At 35.9% G+C, this 9492-nt stretch overlaps 1 pseudogene across 1 annotated transcript; it reads right to left on the bottom strand.

Moving 5' to 3' along the window:
• Window positions 1-2084: 2084 nt before the first annotated feature.
• Window positions 2085-3944, bottom strand: LOC143622057 (cyclin-D4-1-like; annotated as a pseudogene). Its single transcript, XR_013151627.1, has 6 exons — window positions 3568-3944; window positions 3393-3479; window positions 3210-3305; window positions 2916-3117; window positions 2739-2842; window positions 2085-2314 (listed from the first exon to the last, which is right to left on the bottom strand). The product of XR_013151627.1 is annotated as a cyclin-D4-1-like (transcript).
• Window positions 3945-9492: the final 5548 nt, after the last annotated feature.

The following is a 9492-nucleotide window of genomic DNA, read 5'->3' on the forward strand; positions in this document are numbered from 1 at the left end:
TTGACCCGTTTATTTAAAGGATCGAATACAAGTTGAACTTGCTCGAAATGTTCCAAGTCATACTAAAAGCGGGTCTATTTCAAGAGGAACTTGTTGTGACCCATTACGTAAATCGAAGTAAAAAATTGTTGGAAAGGGTTTATTTGTAACAAATAAGTATCTTACTGAAAACCAAACCATCATTCCTCCCATATATCAAACTTTTTTGAGATTCTTGTATAGAAGACAGAATAAAAACAAATCATAATAATAAACAACCAACTTAAAAGAAACAATTAGTATTTTGAACACATTGCTCATGATCTTACTTTTTACAATGATTTTGTATAAAATCGGTTTGCAACGCCCATAATTACAACCATTCTCCTCTTCTCATTTATAATAGTCAAGTATACTTTATGGCCTTAACTTGTAAGATTTGGAATTAAAAAAATGAGTGTTGTGCCTATAACTGACAACACAATGTCTTGCTTCATGAAAATAAATGGATATAAACATATCATCAAGGAAACAAAACTCACCATGATACCACTCTATTTTAAGGATCCAAACAACTCATTTTCTATATCAGTTTGGTCTGAAACTCTAGTTGATGCAACTCTAGTTAACATGTGACAAAAAAAAATGCTTCATAATTATTAGATTTGAAAAAAAGAGTACTGATATGCGTCATCATCAATCCACTATTCTTTGTGAGTGCTAAAATTATGTCATTGTAACAAAAGTTATCAATACATATAAAAAAGTTTGTTATATAGAATAAATAGTAAAAAATAATCAAATGAGATAAACTATTTTCGCATTGCTCAAAATAAAGACGAATCATGACACCTTCTGAACGGGTCACTAATAAAATAAAAACATACAACAAAAATTTGCACGAACTAAAATGAGTTTCAAAAGTTTTGCACACGTTCTTTAATTTCTATTTTTTTTACTTTATTTACTACTTAAATATTATAGACATATCATTAATATGGAATGTTTAAATATTTATTAATTGTTTTAATTTGACAGTATGACTTTCAAAATTGAACAATAATGATGTCAGTTGGCAAAAAAATGGGACAATTAAATGTCATGTGACGCAACAATGATTTTTGTTTACTATAATAGTATATATACACGAGTTAAGTGTATTTTAGTGCCCGTGATTTACACAATTACGCAACTTTAGTATCGTTTTTGAATTTATTGCAAATGGCTACCTCAGTTTTCTAAAACTTGCAATTTTAGTATTTTTTTTTCTAACTTGGTCTACTTATTTGTTAAATCAGACATACTATGATAACTTCGTTATTTTATTTATTTTTTTCTTTTCTATTAATCAATCCCCAACCCTTTAGATCTCATCCAAGTCAATCTTGAGCCCAGGTAGACATGGGATCTGAGACCCACCAACCACCCTCACTAAGCCGAAGACTCAAAAGCATGGCAGTATCAAAGGCAGGGCTTTGCCAGAATGTTCCCCACCGCCCCTATGAAAAGAGGAACCTTTGAGAACCCAAAACCCTCTTCCCCTAAAGCCACATGCATCGGTCAAGTTTGGGTTAGAGGCAAGAAAAAACAAGGCAAAAAGCTCATAACTTTATCAAGAAGACATACCGCTCGCGAGGTTAGTTTTGGAAATCAAGAACACCCCCTTGATGGGTTTCCTTCGAAAAGTCAAAATCACAATATCAAGATTGTTCGCTGTTGCAGAGGAGTCGGGTTCATTTTTCGGTGACAGTTTGTGAGGGTTTGAGAGCATTGGGATCTGAGTTCACCAGCTTGATTCCTTGCCATATTGGGAAAGAAGAGAAAAGACTGTGACGATGGCAGGTGAAGATAGTAACCCTCAAGGTTCTTGTGGTAAGTTGTTTACACTGTGGCATGCATGATGGAGATGGGGGTATGAGAGAAGTCTTACTCTTCTCCCAAATTTAATTTCCAGTTTTGCCCTTACTCTTCTCCCAAGCTGTTAAGAAGTCTAATATTTAACAGCTCATGATTCAAATTTTTTTTTTTTTTGGGGAAATTTTGATTGACAATAGCCACATTAAATACTCACCCTACCAAAAATAAAAAATAAAAAATAAAAATAAAAGATTTTAAAAATTATTTTCAACTAAATCTCCAAATTAAAAGGTGTATTGTTGAGTCTTCTCCTTTTAAAAGAGTTTGGGCATGACCCAACTATTGAATAACATGCAGCCTCCAGGTCCAGGACACCAGTTGGACTCTTTGGCATTGATGTCAATGTACCACTCATTAAGCTCACTGTACAATCACCATTAAATTCTTTCAACAATTCCATGCATTTAAGAACCCTCTCCTGCAAATAATTAAACCAAAATATAATCAAGAACCTTTTAATATAATTCAAGTAAAGGTCTTTCTTTCAAGAATCTTTCATGTAAAAGTCCATTAATATATAACATTTATTGCATACTATACAAGTAAGTGGCGGATCTATGTGGGGCAGGGGGGTGCTCAAAACTTTCTTGGCGAAGTACAATTTTATATATCGTACACACCAAAACTTTGAGATCTGTCACTCCTACAAGTCTACAATCTTCATACCACTTGCTTTGGTTTTTGTCTTCTTTTTGTTTTTTCCTCAAATTTTGTAACTTATAAGATTTGTACCTTATTCAACAAACCTTGTACATGAATTTGATTGGTAACATAGATATTGAATGTACAACAAAAGTTGCAAAAATATACAACATTTATGGATCATTAGTTCATTTCACTACCTTTGGAACATATTGATCAAGGGCAGAAATCTGAGTTGATCCCACTACATGACTTGCCACTGCTGCAGCTATCTCAGAAGGTCTAAATTCCATGAACTCCACCCCTGACATGGGTAAAATTACAATTTTACCCTCAACTTCTTCTTTCAAATAATAATCAAAAACTCATCTTTTTACCTTTAAACAAGCTTAATATGAGTTGGGTTGATGTCAAAATCCAAGATTTTGAAATGGGTTGACCACCGATGACTTTTCCAAGAAAATCATCAATGAATGAGAATGGTGTCACTGATTATACCCTCCATTTCAATGTGGTCAACACAAGCAGCTCCATTTTCTGAATGGATTTTGACTCAAACACAAACCTTGATCCACCCACCTGCAAATTCAATCAAAGTTCCAATTTCTTGGTCAAATTTAGTTTGACCCAATACAGAAAGTCAACATCTTGACTCCAAATTGGATCTTCACCTGCAAATCTTGAATCAGGGGTATTTCAGTCTCTTCCATTTTTGCTGCCAATGATAAACAGGCTATAGCCAGCAACTGCATCATCCATGATTTGGCCTTACATCAATAAAACCATATTAAAAAATTAAACTTTATTAAATGATATTTAAAAAATTAATCATATCATTTGATAAAATAACTCACTGGCAATTCATAAACAGCAAGGAATCTGTCCAAATAATTAACTGCTAAGCAAGCAGTCAGAGGTCCAAAATTAAAATAAGCATGAACCTGCATAAATTAAAAATCTTTTTAATTTCTTAACTAAATATAAATCCCAAATTGAAAAAAATCCCAAAAAAATAAAAATTGGTAAAACCTTTGTAATCCAATCAATAGCCTCTTGTCTTGCAGCAACATCCAACTTCCCATTCTTGATATTATTCAAATAATTAAAAAAACCAACAAACTGTTGACATTCTTTTTCAATCAACAAATCCAACCTCTCATCAGAAACATCAAGAAGATGGTCTTGTGTTTCAAGATGGTTGATAAATCTCTGATTTTGATGATTCCTATGATCATCAACATCATAGTCATAAAAGATGCTGTCATGTTCTTCTGCACACAGTAAGCTTGATGAAAAGAAATGATCAAGACTTGGTGCCATTTTGAAAACCCCTAAAAATAGTATTTTTGACTAGGGTTTCATGGATTCAAAATGTGCAGAAGGTTGCTAAATTTGTGGGAGTTTGTCGTATAAGAAGTAAAAAAAAGGAAATTGTTAGGTGTAAAAATAGAAATAGAAATAGAATTAGGAGTCAGGGGTGCAAAGAATGAAGCTTATGTAGAAGTGAAGAAAATGGTAGGGGGTGGTGGGTTGGCTGTTGTGCATGTGTGTTGAGATTATTATTTTTCACATTTTATCTTTTCTTAGTTATAATATATAAGCTAATGTGGTTGTGTGTGAGAGTAATTTGAGGATTATTTTTTTATATTTTATTTTTGGTAAACTGATAGTGATTAAAGCATAATAATTCAATATGATATGACCAATGAGAGCATTCATATTTCATTCCATTTTTTTTATGAGGTGTGTTTTTACAGAGTAACTAGTGGTTTAGGGTAATATGAGTGAAGTAAGGAGAAAATTCAGTAAATTTTTTGTATATTTGAAAAAAACTGTTCATCACTAGAATTTTTAATACTTTGATTGTGAGTGGAGAAAATAGAAAATGTATTGATTGTTAACATAATTTAGGTTTTGAAATAGGAGAATGGATGTGAATGCTATGAGTTTGTAACTTTCGTTTTTTTCGAGTATAATATACTTATATACGCAAGGCATGTTACCGTACACTAATACGTTATCATACAAAATGTATGTGACTCTCTATAGCATCGACTCCAATTCCAATTTCAATCTTAAACTATGCGGTAGCATAAACGTAAATAACCTAAAATTAGATTATGGTTTTCTCACGCAATCATCTCTTCAATTTCTAAACCCTAATTCTCATATACGAAATCACACAAATCGAGCATCGTTGATCATGGACAAATCAAAAAACAAAACCAAAATCAAAATCTAATTTCATTGAACATCAAGAATTATCAAATTGATAAAAAATTGATGATTTAATCAAACGAATTGTGGGGGGGGGGGGGGGGTGTTTGGGATTGCTTAATTTCATCAACTTATAACTTATTAACTTTTTGGATTGCTTATATTATGAGGGAAAAAGTTTCATAAGTTACAATGTTGTAACTTATTAATTTAATGAAAAATTATAATGAGGTAAAACAAAGAATCCCGAACACCCCTTTGATGTGTAGGAGGCTGTAAAATCATTGATTCATTATTATATTGCTATAATGTTACCCTTTCAATATTGTACTCTAAATTATATGAAATTGCAGAAAATTTCGCTCTAAAATATTACACTCTAAATTGATAGTTCCAAATATTACACGAATTATTTAGGCATAATATTAAAGTGTTGGTACATGATGTCAGTAGTTCAGTGTCTAGTGTCTGTAATCGAGTTAGTTGGATTTGTGTTTTGGATGTAAGCGAAGTTCTCACAAGTTCGCTGATATAGGCGAACTTGTGGAACAAGCGAAGTTAAGAACAACTTCGCCTAAACATGCTAGGCGAAGTTGTCGTCTGTTATAAGTCTAGGTTACGGCTAGGTTTGAATTAGTATTGATCGAGTTGTAACAAGTTGTCCAGTGTTTGTGATTGATATCACGTGTTTTAGGTTGCAATACAACGTGTCTTTGTTTATTGTAACGTGTGTTTGATCGTGTTAACTCGTATCGTCTTCTACGCTCGTAATGTCTTACGTAGGGATTCCGCACCTACGTAGAACGAGATATTCCGTGTAGATCCGGCTGGGAACCTACAATTGGTATCAGAGCTTTTGCTCGTGATTGTGTGGTTCGGGATTATCACGCGGGTGTAGAAATCGTTCCGTTCGACTATTCGCGGGACGAGTTTACCGAGTTTTTGTGTCCTACTCACCTCCCACCATCAAAAACAACCCATAACACCTTCGCATACCTCGCAAAATCCAGAAATCAAACCTGCAAAATCATCGTGTTCATCAGGCGAAGTTGCCGCTACTGTTTGTAGGGTTTAGGCGAAGATATAAGGTTAAGCGAAGTTATCCACAACTTCGCCTTCCACACAAGTTCGCTTATCTCAAGCGAAGTTACCCACAACTTCGCCTACCTCACAAGTTCGCTTAACTTAAGCGAAGTTATCCACAACTTCGCCAAATCAGGCGAATTTAGAAAAGAGAGCGAAGTTACGAATTCAAGCGAAGTTCAGACTTAAGCGAAGTTAACTTCAACTTCGCCTACAGTACTGTTAAGAATAAAATTTTTATTTTTCGGGTTTCTTTGTGTTTCGTGAAAGATGACTTCTATAAACATTACGGAACTGGTGAAGATGGAAGTGGAAGCGGGTTCAACTACTAAGGCACCGAAGATGCTTAAGGGAACCGATTTCGTGGCGTGGAAGGATCGGTTTGAACAATATGTCAAATACCAAGATGCTAAGATGTGGGTATGCATTCAAGATGGATACATTCCACCAACTGCTGAGTATGAGGGTCGTGATCAGATTAAGAAATACAACAAGATGGAAGAGGAAGAAAAGAAAATGTATGAGGCTGAAAGCAAAGCTCATGCAACGATAACAATGGCTCTTCCACAAGAGATTCTTCACACCTTCAGGAAGTATAAAACTGCTAGAGAACTTTGGGAAGCGCTTGAAAACCGATTTGAGGGTAATGTGGGGATTCGTGCATCAAAGATTAAACTACTTAAAACCCAATTTTCGGTGTTCAAGTACTTGAAGAATGAATCACTTGATGATATCATCACGAGATATTATCATCTGATGACCGAACTCAGCAATTATTCCATTGCTTACAAAGAAGATGAGATCGTGGAAAAGCTTCTTGATGCTCTCCCACCGAAATGGGAGATGTACACTGTCTTGATGAGAGAAGACAAAGAGTTTGCCGACTATGACTTGGAAACAGCAGTCAACAAACTACGAACGTTTGAACTTAACATGGTTCGAAAAGAGACACCAACTGATCAGGTTCAAGATCCAGGAATGTATGGTGCAAAAGTTAACTCAAGTTCAAGTTCGAAGTCTGAATCATCTGCTTACTACTCAAAGGGAGACTCGGGCGCTAACTCAACACATGAAGGTCATGTATCTCTCAACATGAATGGTGATGTGTGTTTTGTAGCTGGTGGATCAAATACTTCTAAACCTCAAGCAACCAAGGGTAGTTTTTCCTCAAGTGTTCATAACAACAACTACTCTAAGATGCCCATGAGTGTTAAATCTGCCGAACAGCAGTTTGCTCTCTATGCATCTTTCATTGCTTCGTATGAAAATTACATTAAAGGTAAGATTGTTGATCCTGCAACTTTGGACGAAGACTATGATCAGATCGATGCAGATTTGGAAGAGATGGATCTGCAGTGGCAGATGGCGATGATTGTGAGAAGAGTTAAGAGGTTTATGAAGAAGACAGGTAGAAAGTTTGTTGGTGAAAGACCAGGTTTTGACAAGTCAAAGGTGCGATGTTATAACTGTCAACAAAATGGACACTTTGCGAAGGAGTGCACAAATGAACTTGTAGAACGCAGTCAGAACAGGTCTACACAACAGAGTGGTGGAAGTAGTGAGAATAGGGCGATGATATCCAGACAAGACGGGGAGTACAACTGGAATCTGCATGTTGAGGAAGTATTCGAACAGGCCAATTTAGTGACCATCGAAACTGCAGGAAGTGAGAAAGTGACTGGCGAAAATGAAGCTTACATGGCAGAAGTGACAGACCAGCTCTCCGAGGTAAGTACTAAACTCCCTTGTACGAAATGTGAAAATCTGTCTGAACAATTGACAACTATAACTGATCAGTTTGTTAGTTTGGATGCTCAATTTAAAACATTAAAAGAAGATCATCATTTCACTAAATCTAGAGAAAACAGTTATAAGGTAAAAATAAAAGCTAGTGAGAAAGATATTAGAAGTCTTAAAGCAAATCTAGCTGAAAAAATTCAAGTAATTGATCTTAGCTATGAAGTGTTAGAAGAGAAAGCCAAACTAATAGCTGAAAGGGATAAACAGATAGCTGATCACCAGGTGAAAGTGGTGGAACTTGACAGAAAGCTTGAGCAATTTAGAAATTCCTCCGCTATACTTGATCACCTCGTTAGTGATCAAAGTTCCCCAGTTAAAAGAGGAGGAATTGGATATCATGAAGTTCCACCACCTTACAATCATAACTATACTTATGATCCTAGTAATCAGAAATCTGTTGATGTTGATTTTGGTCAGACAGTTCCGGTTAAGGTTACAATTAAAGATCCAGAAGTTAGTAAAGGCGAAACATGTAAGCCTGTTTCTAATGTTAAGATTTCTGCTCCTAGTCCCGTCTCATCAAATTCGGACAAGACATCCGGTCTAGTGAGACAAAAGAAGAGGCAGTGTTACCAAAAAGTGGAGAGAAACATAAAACAACTGAAAAGAATTCTCCACTAAACCCGTATGTCCCACCATCTGTGAGACAAACGGGCAGTAATGCAACCTCAACATCTAAAACAACTATTGAAAAGAAAGTTGAACACATGAGTTGTTTCAGATGCAATCAATTAGGACACCTAATTGTTGATTGCCCTCTGAAGCAGAGATTCAGAGGTATGAGGCATTCAAAAACTGAGAACAGAACTAACAGTAAGTACAATAATGGTAAAAATGAAAACTCATCAAAGTTCAGAAATTGGACTAATCCAGGTTTTCAAATAAATCGATCTCAGTTTTTCCCTGTTAACAACCAAATCATGAGTAATAATTCATTTAATTCACGAAGGTTTGGATGGCCTCATAGTCAATCTACAAGATGGTATCCTTTTAGGACTTTCAGAAATCATACTGATACTAACTTTGGACAGCCAAAGTACGGGATGTATCGACCCAAGACCAATAGGTCTTGGGTCCCCAGATTTTAATCATCTGCTTTAATCGTGCAAGAACAGTTGAACAGGGCTGCAAACAATCTATGGGTTGTGGATAGCGGCTGTTCCCGGCACATGACGGGTAACAAGAATTTGTTACACGAATGGAAACCTGTTCAGGGAGGAAGAGTGAGTTTTGCTGGAGAGAGCGGTGGAAGGATTACTGGAATTGGGACGGTGACTAATGGAAAAATGACTTTAGAGAAAGTGAATTTCGTTGAAGAACTGAAGCATAATCTGCTGAGTGTATCGCAGATCTGTGACAAAGATTACACTGTGCTCTTTACCAAGAATGAAGCGATCGTGCTGTATCCTGGTTTCAAGGTACCAGAGGATTGGATAGTTATGAAGGCTCCAAGAGAAAAGAATACGTATATTATGGACATGAGGTCGACGGAGATGGCAACAGAAGAATCGTGTCTTCTGTCAAAAGCAACTGAATCGGAGTCCGAGATATGGCATAGAAGAATGAGGCATATTCATCTTCGGAAAATGAACTACATTGTCAAGAATGGGCTGGTGCTGGGTGTTCCCTTAAAAAATTTCAACTTTGAAGACCAATGCTTATCGTGCAAAAAGGGAAAGCAACACAAGAAATCTCATCACACCAAGAAGGTTAATTCAATAGTCAGTACCCTAGACCTACTTCACATGGATCTCTTCGGTCCCGTGAATGTAAAAAGCCTAGGTGGAACATCATACTGCTTGGTGATCACTGATGATTTCTCTCGATACTCTTGGGTATATTTCCTGAAGTCAA

This window comes from Bidens hawaiensis, unplaced genomic scaffold, assembly GCF_021521415.1.
Source record: "Bidens hawaiensis isolate Kalapana, Puna unplaced genomic scaffold, B.hawaiensis_p1.1 tig00003022_1, whole genome shotgun sequence".
Classification (NCBI taxonomy): domain Eukaryota; kingdom Viridiplantae; phylum Streptophyta; class Magnoliopsida; order Asterales; family Asteraceae; genus Bidens; species Bidens hawaiensis.